The following is a 23,034-nucleotide window of genomic DNA, read 5'->3' on the forward strand; positions in this document are numbered from 1 at the left end:
AAATACATGTTTCATTACATTAAACATTATTAAATATTTTGTGTGCTTTGTTGATTAAAATACTCACATTTATTTATTTACTGCTAATGAAATAAAGGAAATATATTTGGTGAATAAAAAAATGTATTTTTAGATATTATAGTAGTTTCAAAGTATTATTTGTTCTACTTTAAATTGTAGTAGAAAATCTCTTATAATAAATATCTGCTTTATCTATTCATTTAAAAGCCTTACTGAAAAATGTAAAATATAGAAATTTCATAAAGATGAAAAATATATCATCATGCTACAAGCAAATAAAAAACATGGTATTTTGTTAAAGAAATAATTTAACGTGTATATACAGATTTACCTCAATATTTCCTTATAAAACTGAAAATATTGTTCTCATATGTATAACTTTTTTATTTTGTGTCATACACAAGTAATCAATAAAATATTTATTTATAATACAATTGTTCCCATTATTTCTGTTCTGTTTGCTTTTTAATATGTATTGCTTTTTTATTCCATTTTTTTTTGAAATATTAATTTTAACAAATTTTTGTTGCATCTATATTTCTGTAAACATTCTTATTTTTAAAGAGTATTAAACTCACGAAAAATTCAAATATGATAATTTGAGATTTTTAAATAATTTGCAAATTTACTTTTATTTTTTAATTGAAAATAAAATAATAATTTTGACTTATTGATCATATAATTTCAACTTGAAATTTTTAATCTATTGTAATTATTATATAATATATCAATTTTTCGATAATATATTTTTGGCTTTTCATTATGTATTTTTTAGTGATTCTTTTTTCTGAAATAGGCATTTTAACAAATTGTCACAAAAGAATACAAATTTACTTTTTATTTTTCAATTTAGAATTTAATATTAAGTTTGGCAATTTATTGACCACACAATTTTAACTTTTTACTATCTCAATATTTCACTAACTTATTATTAGCCTCTTCAGAAAAAACTTAACATTCATTACAATTATATATAAAACAGTTAAATTGACATTAAATATTTTTATTTTTATCATAAAAAGTATGTTTATATTGTATTTTATTAAATAAAATATTTATTTGTGTATATCACCTCAATATATTCTTATAAAACTGAAGTATTATTCTGGCACGTATAACCTTTTTATTCCATGTCATACACATGTATACAATAAAGTATTTATAATAAAATTGTTTTCATTATTTCATTTTATTTTTACATTTTTATTTAATATTTAGTGTTTTTTTGTTTTTGTGCCTGAAATAGAATTGCAATAAAAAATTGTATTAATTTAACATTGTTAAATGATTCAACAAATTTAGTTCTTTTTAGATAAACCTTAAAATCGCGAAAAGAACGAAACAACTCATAATATATATATTTAAAAAATTATAGGAATGTATGTTGGGCAATTAACAAAGAACTGCAAATGTGAATGACATGGAATAAAAAGGTTATACGTGCCAGAATAATACTTTCTTTCAATTTTATAAGAACATATTGAGGTGATATACAATAATAAATAGTTCATTTAATAAATATTTTATTTAATAAACATAATTTTTATGATAAAAATAACAATATTTAATGACAATTTAATTGTTAAAAATTGTAAGTATTGTTTTATATATAATTATAATGAATATTAAGTTTTTTTTAAAGAGGCTAATAATAAATTCGCGAAATATTGAGATAGTAAAGACAATTCTAACTTAATTAATAGTGTGGTCAATAAATCGTCAAATTTAATATTAAATTCTAAATTGAAAAATAAAAAGTATTTGTATTTTTTTGTGACTTTAGCAATTTGTTAAAAAGCTTAATTCAGAAAAAAAAATATTAAAAAAATACATAATGAAAAGCCATAGATATATTATCTAAATATTGAGATAATAAATAATAATTACGATAGATTAAAAATTCCCAATTGAAATTGTATGGTCAATAAGTCAAAATTATTATTTTATTTTAAATTAAAAAATAAAAGTAAATTTGCAGATCTCAAATTATCATATATGAGCTTAATACTCTTTAAAAATAAGAAGATTTAGAAAAATATATATGCAACAAAAATTTGTTAAAATGAATATTTCAGAAAAAAAAATGAAATAAAAATGCAATACATATTAAAAAGCAAATAGAACAGAAATAATGGAAACAATTGTATTATAAAGAAATATTTTATTGATTACTTGTGTATGACACAAAATACAAAAAGTTAGGCATATGAGAACAATATTTTCAGTTTTATAAGGAAATATTGAGGTAAATCTCTATATACTCAAATAAATTATTTCTTGGATAAAACACATAAAACATATTTTTTATTGTGGCTTTATGAAATTTCTATATTTTACATTTTTCATTAAGGCATTTGAATGAATAGATAAAGTATAATTATTTAAATTTGTGTCATACATTTTATTTTCAGATCTTCACATTTTTTTATGATTGCAAAAAGCAGAAAAAGAACAAAATATTGCATTATATTCAGGGAATGTCGAAAATTTAACCACCAAATATGACATTGAAAATTATATATGTATATAGACACTAGACGTGCTAGCGAAACGTCGGAAATAATTCCAACAAATGTCGACCTATAAACCCGAACAAATATAGATATTTTATATAAATATTATTGTAGAATGTGTAAAACTTTTTTATTTTGGTAGATACATATGTATTCAAATAAAATATTCATTGTTTTTGCTTTTTTATAACATAGGTTTTATTTTCTTACTCTCTGTGTGAAAAAGGGTTAAAATATAAATTTGCATACGCTTAATTTTTTTAAACGTTCCAACAAAATAAAATTCAGTTACACCCCAGTTTTTCTCTAGACCATCGCCAGTTTTAGAGCGTGCTAAAGTCACGATCCGAACGGAATTTCCCCTGTGTGCGACGCCAACGCCGCCGACGTCAATGATGCCCGCTCCGGATCCCGGACCCGGGGTCCGGGTGCACCCGCCGGTCCCCGACGCGACACCCGCCAAAGGTAAGACCGATGATGCCGCTGCACACCGAATCAAACTCATTTGTTACATGTAGAACGCCATTAAGTTCGCCGTGCGCCGATTGAAAAATCTCCGCCGGTACGTCCATTAGTTTTGCATGTGCGAGGGCGAGGCGAAGCCCCCGATCGCGGTCGCCGTCTTATCAATTTACATTGACTAATTCGGAGCCCGCGACTTTTTTTTTTTTTTGTTGTGACCGTCGCTGCGCTTCTACGGGCAGATTTGAAAGTGAATTTATGATGGCATTTACAATTTCAAAGTTTCACTTTTTTGTTCACTTTAAAGCTTTAACAGTCACGTAAAATTATTACAAGTGGGAGAACGAGAAAGAAGCCGAGAACTCAGACAGTTTTATTGATTGCTCTAATTCATAGATAATGATCTGAGCATAAAATTCAAAACTAGTCTACTGTCGTCTACTTTAATAAACGCAATAAGACAAAGGGTGCCGTAATATTAACAACAGATGCTGAGGGCAAATAACAAGAAAAAAAGAACGAACTAACGAGAGCAATGAAGAATGAAGCGGTGTCTCGAGTTGTCGAGCAATTGAACTATTTTATACGTGTCTGTCTGTCTGCGAACCTGTCTAGACTTATAACTCGGGCCTCGAATAAGAGAATTTAAAGCAATTTAAATCACGGGCTGCAGCAAAAACCTGGCCGTTTAAGTTAATCTCAATCTGCAAGTGAAATATCTCATATTTCCACAATGACGGCGTTCATTATTGTACGAGGGCCAATTTCTTTATTCTTGTTTTTTTTTTTTGATTAACCGCCGAAGAAAAAATGAACTGAATTAATTAGGTTTGATGGCGAAATAACTAAATAACTTTAGTTAATTGAAGGAACGGTCCCACGAATACCATAAATAAATTAAACGAGTTGAAGGGGGAGAGACACTGGAATTATTAACGGAACAATGGATTTATTGTACAGATTTTAAACGCATTAAACAGTTTCAAAAGAATCAAGAAGTTGAATGAATGGAATCGAAGAGTTAGATCTTAACAATCTTTTACATATTTAATTTTTTAGATATAAAATTCGACATTTTTAATTAATTCGATTACTCATGTCGACTATATTGTCCTTAGAAACTTAGAGTGGCCAAAGAAATAGTACATATGTGTTAGATACCTTTAATTAAATTTAATCAAAGTATATATATATAATATTATATTTTATTTAATCTTTCATAAATTAAAATTTAAACTAAACTAATGCCGTTTGATCACTAAAGACGAAAAATGGATCTTCATAAATGTTTATAATTGCGGCTCCGCCTATTTTTGGCTATAAAAATCGAAAAACGACATTTTTTCATTTCTTTCAAAATATTCTCTTCGACGCAATAAAGAATATGTTTTGATCAAATAAAAAAATAATTAATTTTAAATTTAAAAAGATGCAGATTTCTGCGGTTTTTACTTTATTTTTATACTAATATATATACTTATTTTTTCAAAAAGTTCTTTAAAAATAGCATATTTTCAAAAAAAAAAAAACAAAAAAATTGTCGAATTTTTGAATATTTTATGGAATTTTTACATCATAAAAAATCAAAAAATCAATATTTTAGAAAAATTAATTTTAAATTTGAACAATACTGATATTTGAGGTTTTTCCTTGAAATTTTTATGAAATTTTTTTTTATATTGTATGTATATATATTTTTTTCAAAAAGTTCTTTAAAAATAGCATATTTTCAAAAAAAAAAAAGTAGAATTTTTCGATATTTTATGAAATTTTTAAAATTAAAGAATTTTTACATCATAAAAAATCAAAAAATCAATATTTTTTCATATGTTCTACTTTTAGGCCTAGTGAAGAACTTGTCTTGGTCAACTGAAAAAAAATCAGATTTTCTTAAAGAAAAATTAATTTGATTATTTGAGGTTTTTCCTTGAAATTTTTATGATTTTTTTTATATTGTATGTATGTATATTTTTTCAAAAAGTTCTTTAATAATAGCATATTTTCAAAAAAATAAAATTATGGAATTTTTCAATATTTTATAAAATTTTTAAAATTAAAGAATTTTTACATCATAAAAAATCAAAATATCAATATTTTTTCATATGTTCTACTTTTAGGCCTAGTGAAGAACTTATCTTGGTCCACTGAAAAAAAAAATCAGATTTTCTTAAAGAAAAATTAATTTTAAATTTGAACAATACTAATATTTGAGGTTTTTCCTTGAAATTTTTATGAATTTCTTTTATATTGTATGACATTTTTCAGAAAGTTTATCAAAAAGAAAATATTTTCAAAAAAAAAAAAAATGATGATTTGTACATTACTGTACATTGTATTATATTTCTAAAATATGCCAAATGACAGTTTTCACAGATATTTCAGAAACGGTGACACGTATGTAATCTGAAAATACTGTAGGCAAAATCATCCAATTCGGGACACCCTGAATATTGTATATTCGACCTCACATTTTGCTCCAAACTAAAAAAAGTTTATGTTTAGGAGATCAGTTTGATCCAAACCTATCCATGTCATTTTATACCGTAAAATTTTTTTTAAGATCTTTTGAATTTGACCGTCTCCAATTACGAATAATCCCGTTACTGTTGCACCCGCCATTATCCGTCGGCTTTCATATTTCGCCCGGACCCGGTAATATATTCGTCCCCGTTATTGTAATATTGTAAGGTGAAAGAGACGTTTCAATCCACTTATGGCCGGGGCATTGAATAATCGAAAAAAATGTACATTCTCGGAATAAGAATCAACTTGAGTGTGACATAATGGCCCGGGCTAGACACTTAGTCTGCATATTTTCTTTGCTGCGTTCTCGTTTCGAGAGGATCCACAATTGGAAATCGCCGCCGGGGTCAAGGTTACAAACTGTCTGCTGAAAACTTGTCCAATGACTACGAACTTGCGAATGAAATTGGTTAAGTGATTTATTTAAATCGTAGCAAAAAAGCTGTGTCTACGTGCTCAAGTTAATTTTCCAAAGAGCCTACACTAACTCGTGTTTCAATTCAAACGGTCTATAAGGTGGTGACGTGCAAAAACACAAATTTTACGTGACAAATATGCGATAAGTTTCACTTGGAAGTTTTTACTCAAACGCCGTCTTTTATTAGACCATGTACAGGATGGTATCCTACCTGTATAAATAATGTATAAGGTATTTTACTCACATAAAAGTTCTGAGGCAAAAAGAATGGTGTACTAAAGAGTGTACACAGTTTTATTACCTGAATAAATGCACAAAAGGAGATCTAGTGGAGTTCATTCGTATTAAATGTAAAAAGTCCACTATATTACTAGATAAGCCGCTTTAGCGATTCACCTTAAAAATTGCACCGTTTCCTCTTTAAGCGTTCCTCTTTTCAACGAGCCGACAGACTTTATAGCGCACTATTTATCTGTCTGAGTCGTTTGTCCGACCGGACGTGGAGCTTTTTCCTGCTATCTTGAATATTTTACTTGACATTCTGCTCAGCCATTTGAATTTTATTATATATTTTAATGGAACATATTGCGATGCGACCCCGAAACCGGATTAAGCACTCTACATTGTCCAGCAACATTCTTGCCAGTATTTGCTTTTATTCGATCTAAATATTCCTGGCTTTGTTAAATTTATGTCTTTTATTTCTCTTATGTAAAAAGAGATTACGAAAAATTATTATTATTGATTCACAACGATTAAAAAAAAATGCACGAGGAAAATGGTAAAACAGAAAAAGGGCTTCAAAAATATCTGCTTTACGTAAAATATTTGGGCACACAATTAAACAAGGTATTACAAATTATTATAGAAAAAAATTAAGCACAACATAAGCTCTTTACTTTAGTTTTTAATTCTGTCCTATACAATGTACTATACAAAGAAAAAGAAAGTTGAGATGCATCACTGCTAATGGGCTAAAAATCAATGAAGCTCTATGTATTTACTGATAAAAGTATTTTAATTTAATTACCAGTTAAATTGAAAGATTCACAAAGTTTTATTGACAGTTTTATAATAAAAAACTCTTTATTGCTATATATTTTACTGCTAAATGGAAAAAGAAGTTAAGATATAAAATCAAGTGATAATAGAAGCGGAGTAAGGTAAAACAGATATTTTTTACATTGGACAAAAAAACATAAAATCACTACGTCAAATATTTAAAAACCGTAGATAACAGGCCAAGATTTAACATACACATTGACACAACTTTCAAATAACTTTTGAATTTTTTTGAGGTAGATTGAGAGGGATTGATTCCATAGAAGTTGTAAAAGCTACATATAATTTAACTTTCTATAGGCCTCTTGGCTGTAAAACTTTTCAAATTTATAATTTTTCTTTCTCCAAAACCTCTTTAGTGTGTAATAATGTTAAATTGACTTTATATATTCAAAAAGGGCAAATCACCGAAAATGATGTTCAAAAATTCTACAAATAAACGTCAGAAGTGAGTTCAATTGGATTAATTTTTTCTACAAACAGTGCAGAATATTCGTTTTAAATTAATAACAGACGTATCTAAAAAAAATAATTTTTGTTAATTAATTAAAAAAATATAATAATTATAATCAAAATTTTTAATTCTTTATAATTAATATATAAAAGGGTAATTTGGTTTTAAAATAGATTCCGGTCTTAATTTATAATATCCTTATATATAATGTATAATTTTCCTCCCTTTGTGCTTATAACACAACATTACAAATTGTATTATATTAGTTTTATTTCAGAATTCAACTCAAACTATACATATACCAACTGGCAGGAACATAAAAACCAAAAAATCAATATTTTTTCATATGTTCTACATTTAGGCCTAGTGAAGGACCTTGTCTTGGTCAACTGAAAAAAAAAAATCAAAATTTCTTAAAGAAAAATTAATTTTAATTTTGAACAATACTGATATTTGAGGTTTTTCCTTGAAATTTTTATGATTTTTTTTTTTATATCGAATGACTTTTTTCAGAAAGTTTATCAAAAATAAAATATTAAAAAAAAAAAAAAATAGAAACTTAATCTAACCTAACCTATTTTATTTTTTTTTTCAGAAAGTTCATCATCGTTGAAGCTACAATACATATAATTTAACTTTGTATAGCCTTCTTGGCTATAAAACTTTTAAAATTTATGATTTTTCTTTCTCCAAAACCTCTTTAGTGTATAATAATGTTAAATAGACTGATGTTTAAAAATTCTACAAATAAACGTCAGAAGGAGGATTAATGTTTTCTATAAACGGTGCAGAATACTCTTTTTAAATTAATAACAGACATATCTAAAAAATTTAATTTTTGTTAATTAATTAAAAAAATATAATAATTATAATCAAAATTTATAATTCTTTATAATTAATATATAAAAGGAAATAATGGAATATATAAAAGGGTAATTTTGTTTTAAAATAGATTCTGGTATTAATTTGTAATAAATTATTTAAATAGAACCTGTTTAAGATATATCAATTTTTTCAAAATAAATCCCATTGATTTTTCTCCATTTGTGCTTATGACACAACATTACAAATTGTATTATATTAGTTTTATTTCAGAATTCAACTCAAACTATACATATACCAACTGGCAGGAACATTGTAATTCAATTTCTGGTTTCTAGAAAAGCCATTTATCTAGCAAACTATGAAATCCATTTGAAATAATATTATGTTTTTATGGGAAATGATAAACGACGTACAAAAAGAAGAGAAGTAAATTGCGCTGCTATTGAGCTTTTTCATAAGATCTTATTAAATGTATACTTCCTTCACGATTGGAAATCTAGTAAAAGGAAAATAAAAATCTCACATTCTTTTATCTGTGCAAAGGATCTAACACAATTTCGTCCTAACTGCAATTTAAAATGATTTAATAAAAACAAATAACAAATATATACGGACGGGGACCACAAAATTAGCATAAAACCAGCTTTATTTACCAATATTTAGTTGTTCATGGCAAACGCTACACCTCCGACCATTCAAGATTAGTGTCAGTGAAATGGCGAATTTATAGTGGACGTAAATTCGTATTTGTTCCCGAACAAAGGAGCTTTACATTTTAGGTCATTTTCATGTTCATATATTACGCTTTGGGTCGAACAAAGCTTTAACCAATACACATTCTCGAAACCCGTTTTTTAATTTAACAATTACATCAGCGGGGACGAATCGAGTGGCGGCGGCGGTGGAAACGTCGACGTTTAAAAATTCGCTTAGTTGCACTGACGTTGAAGCCTTCCGGAATTTATGCATAAAGTAAGCTTCAGTTTAGCTCCGCGACTAGTCCCTCGAAGACAGTCACAATCAATTTAGAAGATTGTTACGTATTAAATTTGCATGCACACGAGCATAACTGAGGGATCCATCTGATCTGATGTGCAAGAAAATGCATCATATTACTCCACCTCGAACACCGTGGTCTAAACTTCTAAAAGCGAGGACATTATTTTAATTTTAAGATGGAAATTAGTTTTATTAAGCAATTCATAAAGTCATTAAGTAATTTTTAAAAGTATTTACTCCGACATGGAAAATATTTGTAAATTACTACTCGGCAAATATTTTATATTGTTGAAAGAGTTAATTAGAAGTACTGGCATTACAAATTCCATTAAATACTATGTACAGTATATTAAAATTGTAACATAAAAATATTACAGAGAAAGCAACTTTAAAGCACTGTGTTTGAGGGAAGGGACGAGACAAACTTATATTACCTCAATTGAAACGCCGGGTTCCACGGCCACCCCGTTTCCGTTTAGAGCCCTTCTTTTTATCGTGACAGACTACTTCAAATTCATTGTTTTTAATCAGGCTCACTTATGCAAACGGGGCCTTTAAAAGATCCAACTTAATGCAAATATTAGTCCTGATAATATTACACAATTCTTTCCGACCGAATTTAATTAGAAAAGTGAGGAAACTTAATTTTAAATTATATGTTAATGGGTTTATAAATTGTTAGCCTTTTTTATTAAAACACTGTTATTTCATTCTATTAAGATATCTTAATTTTACCATTCCTTTAAGTTTAATTTATAAAAAATACTACTTTAAATTCATGGAATTCGTGGTTTTGTTGGCGTGGTAGGGTATACTTTAATGCATACTTTGGTACGTTGAACCGTCCTTGTATGTGGTTTCGTGATAATTAAAGAAAAATTAAAATACATTGAATTGTATTGAAGTAATAATACGCAGCAGACATTTTCTGACATTTAAACACCACTAAGATATAAATTTGTAATAAAACAATAGGTCAATATCCAATTTAAAATCCTAGATCTATACGGAAGTGGTTATTAATATAGAAACTTTTTAAAATGTTAAATATTTTAGCAATTACTCTTTTATTTAATGTGAACTGTTTAAACAATATATGTGATAGATTAGCGACTGTTAATCTGTCTTTTTAGTTTGATTAAAACACTAAATTCACAATAATACGCTTTATTACAACAAACGTAGTTTAACCCTCGACATCTAAAGCTTGACTGCCTGGTTCTTTCTTAAGAACTGCCCCGATTATTAAATGTAAACAAATACTTCGATTTGCTTATAAAACAAAACTAGTCTAAATAGATGTGAGCACGTCGCATCGGTCCATCGGTGAAGGTGATGACGTAAGCTAACACGGCCTTCCTGACATGTGGGGCGTCCTCGCACCTTCCGCAGTTTTGCAAAGATTCACCTGACACCGGTAATCTGTAAACATTATAACAGCAGTACAAGCTCAAAATATATTCGAAGAACTAAGTCTAAACCTTATTTCATTTAACAAAATAGACTGTTATGTGGCACAGTTAACAACCACTAGAAGCTCAGAGGCGGTTCAACCATCAACAGGTCTGTTACACCCATGACTCTCAAGTGCTATCAAAAGATACCATATTCTAGCCAGGAGCTCAGAGGCGGTTCAACCACTACCAGGTCTATTACCCGCTTGTCTCACAGACCCAGAACACAACAATCTAAGCCTGCAGAGCAGGGACCTTAAAAATAGCCTGCCGAGCAGGGACCTTTAAACATAGCCTGCAAAGTAGGGACCTTAAACATAGCCTGCAAAGTAGGGACCTCAAACATAGCCTGCGACGCAGGGACCTTAAAAATAGCCTGCCGAGCAGGGACCTTAATCATAGCCTACTAAGCAGGGACCTTCACATATAGCCTGATACACAGGGACCTTAAACAGCCTACTAAGCAGGGATCTTTACACACATTCACACATCAATCTTATTAAATAAATCTATATCCATCATACCTTATAGAATTTCTGTATCTGGCCAGGTTCGTAACTGTTCATGCGCTGCTATTGTAGTTCTACCTCGGCTGCCAATCCTTCGGAGTGCGTACCTCTCATTAGGTTAACAATGCGTTATCTCAAAGGGTCCGTGATACTTTTGTTTCAACTTTCTTCTATTCGACAGCTAACAGCGACATCTAATCCTAACGAACTTGCTTCTGTATGTAGTTCGGTTGACAATTCCAGATCAAAAATGTTGAAAATCGGATAAGAAGTCAATCGTACATTTTCACATTTACATGTCCATTCAAACGTTTTTCCCTTACGTAACAGTGCAGATATCGGTGCTGTCAAAGTTGCAAAGTTTTTCACGAAACGTCTAAAGTATCCAGCCAGTCCTAATAATTGACGAACACCTTTTACATCTTTAGGAGCTGATGTTTGAGCGAGCGCGTCAACTTTTCGCGAACTAGGTTTTACCGTACCGTTTTCGATCACAACACCCAAATATTCCACAGATGTTTGGAAAAAGTTACATTTTTTTATGTTTAAAACAAATCCGGCCTTCGAAAGGGCGTCAATGACCTTTCTTAAGTTCTTAAGACCTTCTTGAATGGTTCGAGAGGGGCACAACACATCATCAACGTAAACAAACGCAATATCGTCTTTAAGTGGTCCAAGGGCTTTATCGATGGCACTTTGATAACACGATGGGGAGTTTATAAAACCAAACGGCATTCGATTGTACTCGTAAAGTCCATCTGGTGTCACAAAAGCAGTTATATGTTTTGAATTCTCTTCTATTTCAACTTGGTGAAATCCCGATTTCATATCAAGAGTACAAAAATATACAGCTTTGGCAAGGGCGTCAATCTGATCTTGTATCCGTGGTAGAGGATAATTATTACGTAATACTTTTTTATTTACGTCACGATAATCTACACATAATCTTGTGTCTCCGTTTTTCTTTTTGACAAGGACTATTGGGCTTGCATAAGGAGATTCACTTTGTCGTATTATTCCACTCTCAATTTGTTCTTTTATTATTTGTTTCACTTGTAATCTTTCGCCATATGACAAATGACGGGGTTTATAGGCCACTGGCTGTAGATCACGTAATGTTATTCTTAACTTGTTTGTTGTTACTGCGGCCGGTGTTTGACTTATTCCATTTTGGATTATTGTTTTTATTTCCTTAATAACCCACTCGTCCAGTCCTGACAAATTTAAGTCATTTTCTTCAAACGCGTATATAGCACAAATTCGTTGCCTATCACTATGATCATATACAATGTCTACACTGTTTGCATTAAATTCAATTTTAATACCTGGTCGTTTTAAAACATCAAGTCCAATTAAAGCGTCAACATCACATCCCGGAATTGATCCATCTGGCACAATTAGAAAATCAATTTCTAATGTCATGGTTGGTGTACACATCACAACACTACTGCGACCCAGAGGCTTCATAACACAATTTCCTACACCAGACAGTATTTGGCAATCCGGTTGAATTTGCAAGTCTAAGGCTTTCGCTATTTTTTCGTGAAGTATTGAGACATCTGCACCTGTGTCTACTAAGTATGCTATTGAACTGATCATGGAATTGTTAGTAACCGTAGCTGATGGAAATGAACGGATAAAACGAGTGTTTTTTGCCAGGAGCACTCGTTTTGATGCCTCATGTCATTGTTTTTTACTATAGCATGTATCTTCTGAATGTCCATTCACTCCACAGATGTTACAAAACTTCTTATTTGCTGAGGTGTTGTTGCCAGACGAAAAATTTCTTTGATGTACTCCAGAAGGACCCGGCTGTACCTTTTCCGACATATTCTGTATTTTTTCCGCATTTTTGCAATCCACTGCTTTATGTCCATAGCGTTGACATCTTCTGCAGTTTCCTTGAAACGAACGCTGATCACGAAAGCTATACGGTCGTTTTCGTGACAATTCACGCTCTCGCACACCAGCGTTCAATTTATTCGCATCACAGGTAGCCAACAGTTTTAATAGTTCAGAATCACATGTAGGAGCTAGCAAGGAGATTCGATTTTTCACTTCTGTGTTTTGAATATCGTATTCAACAAGACTTAACACAACATTCCATGGAAAGTCTGAATAAAATCTTCTAATTGCTGTTAATTTGGCGTTACCGTATTCTACTAGTGAATCAAAACTTGAACTCTTAATTGCTAAACAATTTCTGATACGAGTAGCAGGAGTACCTAACTCAGGAAACGCAATTTCAAAATCTCGTCGAAAAGAAGCCCAATCTCTAATAATAGGTTTCCAATGTTGATAAAAGCGTGCTGCACGTCCTCGTAAAGCATGACCAGCTTTTAAAACAATAAGAGTATCGGATATTTCCAGCTCCTGTTGGATCCTAGTAACATCATCCATCCACTCAACCATAGTAAACGGTGTATCATCTGGGTCAAAACTTGCAAGTCGAAACTGCGCCGCCGCGGCACTTACACCTTCTGATACTGAAGCGGAAACAGGTTGCGTCTGCGCAGTCACCCTCAATGTTGCTTGAGTAGTTTGGGCGTTGGCCATTGTCGACAAAATTTCCATGATTTGTTTTTGGAAACTGTTGTTATTTTCTTGCTGCATTTTAAATAACAACGCCATATTATTGTCCGTCTCCGATACACTTTCGGTAATGTTCACAACGTTCGGACTCACTGCGCGGTCGCGTTTTTCACTATTGTCTGCCATTGTTCGTTCACAAAGAAACACAAAAAAAAAAAAAAAATATTTTTTTAGGTCCTTTCTTCCGGAAATAATTCACGAGAAGATATCCCACTTCTGATGATAGATTAGCGACTGTTAATCTGTCTTTTTAGTTTGATTAAAACACTAAATTCACAATAATACGCTTTATTACAACAAACGTAGTTTAACCCTCGACATCTAAAGCTTGACTGCCTGGTTCTTTCTTAAGAACTGCCCCGATTATTAAATGTAAACAAATACTTCGATTTGCTTATAAAACAAAACTAGTCTAAATAGATGTGAGCACGTCGCATCGGTCCATCGGTGAAGGTGATGACGTAAGCTAACATATGTATAATAAAAAATACTATACTCTTATTCTATAAAATGTTTAACATATTTTTCGGAATTGAGTTGAAGATAAATACAACAAATTTAATTTTAAAAGGGATTTTTAATGATTGATTTATAATTTTAGTACATCTCATGTGTTATAGATCATTTTGCAAACATACAAATTTAAATTCTTTCAAGCTTCTTGAAGTGCTGTGATGAATTCAACCAAATTTACAAAATTTTTAACTCAAATTTGAATTAAATATGACTTCTCATATTTTCTAAAGGGTTGATATCTGGAAATTGGAGAGGGTTAAACAAAACATCGATGCTTTGATCTATTAACCAATCCGTTACAATTTTGCGCAATATTTAGTACAATATATCCCTGTCCATAATCACACAGCATAATTGAAACACCCCCATGGTTCACTGTGGGTATGATAAACTTTTGTGTAGTTTTGTCCCTATAAGACGATATTTAACTTAAACAGAACCATATTTTTTTATAAATTAAATTTAAACACGTCCCTACTGTGGTCCAGAAAATGTGATTCTATGCAAGTCAAAACTGGACCTTTTCAGTAGAAATCAGGCTAAATTTCACTATTACACCCCATATTTTTATTATATTTTATTACTATATTATAGCCTCTACTATGTAAAATAATAAACTCATGAAGACCAAATAGTGGATAAGGTGAAACTCTCCTTTTAACTTTTTGAAGATTCTTGTAATACGATAATGAGAGACTCATTTATCCTGCGTGCAAGAAGAGAAGTGGCAACTATTAAATACTTAATTATATTACCAATTTATGTTAAATTCATTTCACCAATTCTTTGAAGAAACTGATTTTTTCATGTCAACATGAAAAAAATGTCTTGAATTTATTTTGTTTCCCTTTGGTAATATTGTTTGTAAGGTAATGGTAATAAATTTGAATCTGTAACTATGTTTTCAGATCAGATTTGCGAAATATAAAATATCATAGCTTTCGTATGTTTTTAATAAAAAATTCTAAATTTATTCACAAATAAAGAAAATTACAAAAGTGAATGTATTTGAACATCGTTTGTATTTGTCTGGGAAAGTTTCTCGAATTAGAGTCCAGCAAAAATTTTCTAGCATACTTTTCTCACAAATTCCTTGACAATTTCTTTCAATTTTCATTAAATCTTGACGAGCATCCTTTTCGTTTTTCATTCCACCCATGTTTTGTGAGAAAATTGAATACAAAAAATGAATTCAGTGATATTTGTGCATGTAAATTTTAATAATTTAGTTACAATTTGTCTGTAGTATTATCATTTTTCCTGTTTTCAAAAACACCATCTATGATGCTTTTAAAAAATTTACATTCTGCAGATTCTTTCTCCAATACACATTGTGAAAAATAATCATAAATAACTTACTGATCTGAGGACCAACAAATATATGCCTTCTTTAGTTTTAGCATACGAATTTTTAGAAAAAAATACTAATAAATGTTTAAAAACAGCACCATCTTTATTCAGAGCCTTGACAAAGTGATTGAAAAACCTAGTTTTATATACAGTGGTGGACTTAGAACACAATTTGGATCAACTAATGGTTTATTTGAAATATTTTGTTTTCCAGGAGAATATTTTGTTCTTTGTGTCAAAATAACTAGACCTAATAGTATTTTGACGACAAATTTGAATTCTACGCATCCAAATTATTTAAACTCATCCCTTTTTCCAGTCATTTTTTTTTAATTTGTAGACCAGTATATTAGTTTGCAGTTTTATTATAACATAATTTTACATGAATACGATGAAAATTACTCTTCACATAATTAATTGTACTTCAACACTAGATTATCCTTGAACAAGGTGTTACTTGCTTTAATTATCTCAAATTAAAATTTAATAAAAAAATCGTATAATTGCTGTATAATAATTGAAAAGCCAAAGGTGTTTTTAGGTGAACCTCAGGTTACTTGTGTATACGGATAAGAGCCCCATTCAAGAGCAGTTATCGCGAACGTTTATGCCTCGATTTATAATTAAGAGATAAACCTCTTAATTGTTTATACATGCTGAAAGTTCACGGCATGCCCGAGTATAATGCACTCGAGAGTATCAAAACAAGAGAACACAGACTGAGCATTAGAACGGTGCACCGCGTCCGGATTTGAATATCGAAAGGAAAACACTGAACATCAATTTAGGATTATGGCTTACTATGGGGGGTCCATGTATGAAGAGATTGAATTAATTAGAAAACCTTCCTTCAAGCGGTAATGGCGCCGTCTAAGTTTGAAATGTCGGAGTTTTCGTGTGCCGCAAGATTTGATTGGGATTTGGGACTGAATCGTTCCTCCCAGCTCTATTGTAGAAATATTAAATAAATAAACAACGTCGTAGTCAACATTCATCTGACGCTCGGGCAGTTCGTTTAGATATCATGGAAATTTTAATTAAAGAACAGATAAAACAATACGAAAACAAAAGAACACTCGTTATCCCGTAAACTATTTAACAAAAGTAAGTTTTATTCTCGCATTCCCTCTTTCCAGTTTTCCAAAGAGCGTCGGCTCCCACTTCTTGTTTAATAGTGATAAATTCGTCAGCTAGTGTATAGAATTTCCACGCTGCAAACTTCTAAACTACAATTTAAATAATGAATCATGTCAGTTCAAAACAGACGACAATCTCCAGTCTCAGACTCAGACATAGATGCATTTCAACATTATCACCATTATAACAATTAATCTCTTTGAATATCCGCATTATGCTGTCGCCACTGACAAACCTTTATTTATATTGTCAAAAATCTTCCGGATCTTTTTTACAAATGACTCGCAATTAAGTAATGCTTTTTTTAGGTACAGTAAGACTATTTCTTTAATGAATTTTACTTAATAACTGGTTATTTTAAATATATTATATAATATAATAATAAAATAATATATAATATGTTCATATTTTTAGGTGGGGGAATGGTGTTCTGCAGACCTGGGACTACTCTGGTACTTAACAACGAAGCCTTGCTGGTGGTTTACCAGGTTTACCCTGCAAAAACCCGTACATTACTTTAGGTACGAATATGATTAATGATTAAGCTTGTGTACAGGGAGACGTAATGTTTAACACTACTCTTGAGTCAGAACATGAAGATTCAGGGAAAAGGTCAAACAGAGGAGCCATAAGTTAACTGACTCCTTAGTATGGCTCGAACAAAGGAGCTGTCTTCACCCAGAACTGAAAATCAAGAGAAACGTTAAGATATTTGACATTTTATCATCGTCGAAACTTCGGGAGTACTAACCTATACTTCTACTTCAAGGTTTCATTTAAAAAAGGTGGCTCTCAATTATGTTACATATTTATTAATATGCAATATTTGAAAAATATATTAATCAATTTTTCCTATTTCTTATACAAATATATTATATAAACATAATAAACTCCGTAGTATTTTTTGTTATTAACACCATCAATATTATGTGTCCATTTAAAGTTAGTAGCGACCATTTTCATGACTAAATTAATGTTTAGCCCGTATAATCATTATGTCAGTTGAAAGTGCCCATCTAATTTCTTTATACTTGATAATTAAAATTATGATCTCATAGTATTATAATCAAGTCTGTTAATTAATTCGGAGACTTTGAAATATTCATTAAGACGCTTAACTGTTTGAATTCGTGGGGAAACGGTATTTTCGCACGTATAAAATAGACGGCATTTAAATTTTCATTTGGGATAGACGTAAACGTTAGCAGTGATGGGACAATCACATAAGATAAATATTAATTTCCAGTTCTGGTATACTTATTTCAATGGAAATTATAAAATATGAATAGTATTTACTAAAATGGTTCGAGGATAACTTTCAAAGTTGAAAGGACTGTTTATCATGACTAATTAAATATTCCCTTAATTTGAATAAGTTTACTGTGTTTTATATGGAATGTTTTCAGAGGAATAAACTTCATAAAGTTGATAGGATTTACATAGATCTAAATTAACAAAAAATAATAATACTATAGAAAAAAGTTAACATAATAACTAAAAGTCCAACATTATGGAGTTACATACCTTCCATTATATTAACAATTGCTTTATCTTAACTTATTTAGGTTGTATATTTATAAGGACTAACTAAATATTCATTTAATTTCAATAAATTTACCTTATTTTACATGGAAAGGAATTAGAGAATTAAATTTTATAAAGGTTATTGGAATTTTATTTGTCTATTTGTTCTTTCAAAGAACTCAAATGTTTTGCTCACTCACAATTTTGTTAACAATTGCTTCATTTTGAATCATTGGTTAACATATACTAACTGTAAAGAAACACTCAAAATGCATTTATATATTTTCATAAAATTTGGTGTGAAATAAGAAATGATTAAAATTCAATCGATATCTTTAAGGTATTTTAAACAAGCGTGTACTTAGTTTTTGTCAGAATTTGTTTTATTTAGTAATTTATACCAAATATTTAACATGCCTAGAGTACGAAGAAGAAATAATTCTAGCCAATTAAGAGTTTGATAGAGATAAAATAGAGGGCCTGGATGAAACAGAAATTTCGTTTCAAGAAATAACGCGGCATTTGAACAGAAATGTGAGTATTGTAATACGATGTTGGCTGTCATGGAGTGAAGAGGGCAGAAGAGGTAGAGCAAGAGGTTCCGGAAGACCAAGAGCTTCCCCAGAGCAACAAGAGCGTCGTCTTAGATTATTGGCTCTAAGGGACAGGATGATTGCTGTCTACGGATGGTGACTACGGATTTATCGCACCCAGAACGTTATCAGTGGGAAAAGGAATGGAATCAATGGCAATGTGACGTCCCAACGATATGTGGATGACGTTTTGGAGCATTATTTTCATCTCTACATTAGAAGAGATCTCGGACAATGAGTTAACTCCCATGTGAGTTTACTGTCTGTTCAGATCTTCCCCAATAGAACATGAGTGGGATAAGACGTTTAAGGAATTTACAGCGCCCTCTACGGGCGCCTAATGAACTAAGAGGTCATATTCAGTTTGTGTGGGATGAGATACCACAAAAAAATGTCAATAAAACCATTAGATCGATGCCACGACGCGTCAATAAGTGTTTTAATCAAAGAGGGGATCAGACCATAATCCAGAATTAACTATTGTTTAGGACATCAGTTGATCAGTATTAACTAAATATAATATAAACTTAATTTTAAATGAATGTTTTAGAACACCCTGTAAAATTTCGATAAAAATACCCGAATTGCAACTGCACTGCTCCCGTTCAAAGGAGAAAAGTGTTTACAACTTTTAATTCACTTCATATAACTCAACAATCTGCATATTGTAGTTACAGAGATGATTATTTGCTTTAAACCAGTTTCTTTGAGAACGGCTCTAGCTTCTGACAACGAGAATTAGGAATAAGACGGCCATTCCTATGCGTTTCCAACTGGATAATGTTTCTTCTCAAAGTAACTTTCCTTTCAAAAGCTCCGTAATTGCAAGTGTTTGTGTCGGGCATTTGCATAAAATCGAGCTTAGTTGCAAATTACATGGAAGTTTGCGCTGTTTTATAGGTTATAAACAATTAATGAAACCGAACAGCCAAAGTTTTTATCCGGGACGATTATTACTATAATTTTGGCATATCTTCATCCAAATTAATTCGGTATCCCGCAACTAAATGTTGTATAATTCCGCGTTGAACTTTGATAACACGAATGGTGAAATATGTTTGGTTACCGAGCAATTTGCAACCGTGGCGCATTTCAGAACTTTCCGCTTAGCAGAAAGAAAGCGAGGTTAACGTCGTGAAATAAGTTATAATTCATACATGGTGATGCTGCAAGAAAACTTACAAATTTATCATCTGCCTCCCGACTTGCGTACGTTCCATAATCTAGACGTTGAGAATAAAATAACATTAATTTTCCAAGGTATTTTCCAAGATCCAATATCAGACTTTGTGTGACGACTTATTTACTTGTGTTCTATTAACCAATAATATCCGCGGAACGGTGACGTTTATTTGGATAATGTTCCGACTTAACAATGTTCCTTGGTCCAATCTTGTTTCTAATAAGCTGAAATGGCACCATTACATTCTATTACGCGTAGTTCTCTTACACAAGATTGAATTTGACGATGGAGGCCAAGTGAACTTCATTGAATTAATGTAATGTTTTTATTGCAGATATAGCGTAATAGTTAATGCACATATACATTCTGCGTTTTAAATGGAGGGGCTAATTGGAATTATTTTGTTAATTAATAAAACTATCACGAATTTGCACGTATGTATATTCTTATAATAATGACTTAGTATTTATCAAAAAAAAAAACGATTCCGACACTGAAAAATTCATTCACCTTCAGTTTTCCATTTTTTTAATCCTATATGGCAAAATCCATATATCGCCATTACTTGATCGTATAGAAAATTTTTATTTATATTTTTGTAGGTATCTTAAAATTTTTCGGAGGTCAGTTTGAAGTTTATTAAAAATTTCTTTTTTATTTCTACATTTTATAACTCATAGATAAGAAAATATTATAAAATGCCCAACATATATTTTTGTAGGAAATTTAATGCTCTATAAAAAAGGTCTCTTGTGATTAATCGATTATTCTAACCATTTAGAAGATATTCTCATTCGAATCCCAATGCGTACTGATTTTAATAATTTTTTTAATAAATATTTTAAATTTATCCATTTAAGTCGTTGACTTTATTTTGACAGAATCAGAGTTTCTAAGTTATGTTTTATCTTTTGTTTCTAATCAATTTTGCTCTTATCACAAATTAGTATCGTGATTTTATATATTTTCAATTGGTTTAGTTGGTTATTTTTTTCTATAAAATTTATAATTAAATATTTTTTGTATAGGAAATTTGCAAATTTAGTTGAGAGTTCTGTTGTCCATTTATTTTTCTATGTTTCCTCTTATATTCCTACATTGCATAAATAGTTTTTGGAGTTTCTAATGTTTGAATATATAACTATAACCAAATAATTAACAGCTGAGTTTTAATATATTTACTTTTTTCTTTTCTATTGATATATTTAATAATAATATTTCCTTAATAAATAATTTTATTTTTATGAAATAGACAATGAATTAACTTATAATTCATTTTTTTAAATGGATATATTTAAAATATTTATTAAAAAACTAATAAAATCAACATGCATTAGGATTCGAATATCTTCTAAATAGTAAGAGTAACCACAAGAGATCTTTTCTGCAGAGCGTTGAATTTCCTACAAAAATATATATTGGGCATTTTATAGTATTTACTTATGTATAAGTTATAAAATTTAAAAGAAAAATATTGGTAAATTCTTCTAACTTTGATTTCCTATGTTTTCTAAACGATAAAAGTTATGAAAAAAAATGTAAGATATATTTTTTATAAAGCGTTCAATTTTCTACAAAAATGTAAATAGAAATTTTGTGTATGATCAAGTAATGGTGTGATATGGATTTCGTCAAATGAGACTGAAGAAAAAATGGAAAACTGACCTTTCTATTAAAATTAAAAGCTCATCTTTGGAGAGAATTTTTTAAAGGTGTCTGAAAACCAATTTTTCAGTGTCAGAAGTTAAGAAAATAGTCGATTTTTTTGGTCTACCTAAAGTTAACTGAAGTCCACAATGTTAGTCATTTATTTTCTTCCATATTATATGATATTTCTTTTTCTTTATTATTAATTATATTATGCCGCAACAAATAGATAATGATGTAATCGAAATCTATGTAAATCCAATCAACTAAAGATGGACAAAAAAGTAAATAACGAACACCTTGGAAGTAATATATATATATATATATATATATATATATATATATATATATATATATATATATATATATATATATATATATATATATATATATATATATATATTTTTTTTTTTGGGTCAAAAATGGTGATTTCATAGACCATCAATCTGACAACTTTGGAAATAAATTAACTCAAAAACTATTGAGTTTATATAGAGGACAATATAGTCATTTTATTTATAAGTACACGTAGAATTTAAAAATAATATATAGGGTATGTCTGTAAATCACATTTATAACTATATACAGTGGTGGAAAAAAGTAAGAGATATTTTTAAAAATTTGATTTTTATTCTTATGATTTTTCATATTTGTTGTAATGATTAAACAAATTTGATATGTTTACCATCCGATAAACTAGTATTTCCGCTCATAGTTTTTTTTTTTTGAAATCTTTTTATTGGATACGTTTTGACTAAAGTATGGAATATTGATAAAATTGAACTCTGAATTTTTTCAATACAGACACATACTGGAATACACCATTTGGTGAGGAAGATATACATATACCACTTCGTTATATATTTCAACAACACAAAGATCTCAAAACATACGTCTATTATTATTGAGAGTGTTTGAAATCTCAGATTCCCGATCTAAATCCTGTTGGGCACTTTTAGGAAGTATTTGACCGTCGCATCCGAACAATAAACATCAAGAGTAAACAAGAACATCTTCAAACCATGGATGTGTGGCAACAAATTCCTGCTGACGCATGCAAGATTAATTTATTCTATGCCTAAAAGATGCCGAGAAGACAAAGATTACCCCACAAAATATTGAAATATTTGAGTTATTGTTAATTTTTTACGAATATTAATAACATATTCAATACTTATTTTTAGATCAAATTGATTGTTATTAAAAAACCTGTGAATATAATGATTATTATGAATAATGGACCGATCTTGCA

At 30.0% G+C, this 23,034-nt stretch overlaps 1 protein-coding gene across 2 annotated transcripts in view; it reads left to right on the top strand.

Annotated features, from left to right (window-relative positions):
- The window catches only part of LOC109598827 (gamma-glutamylcyclotransferase), a 121,182-nt gene that overhangs the window by 87,455 nt on the left and 10,693 nt on the right, over positions 1 to 23,034 (top strand). Inside the window, exons 1-2 of one of the 2 annotated variants that reach the window (XM_049962627.1) lie at positions 2,833 to 2,999; positions 17,250 to 17,356. The gene's annotated coding sequence lies outside the window, so the exon portion shown is untranslated. Of the gene's footprint in view, positions 1 to 2,832; positions 3,000 to 17,249; positions 17,357 to 23,034 lie in introns of those variants that run through there. The other variant, XM_049962626.1, reaches the window with a different exon arrangement.

The sequence above is a fragment of the Aethina tumida genome, chromosome 2 (genome assembly GCF_024364675.1).
Source record: "Aethina tumida isolate Nest 87 chromosome 2, icAetTumi1.1, whole genome shotgun sequence".
In the NCBI taxonomy this organism is placed as follows: Eukaryota; Metazoa; Arthropoda; class Insecta; order Coleoptera; family Nitidulidae; genus Aethina; species Aethina tumida.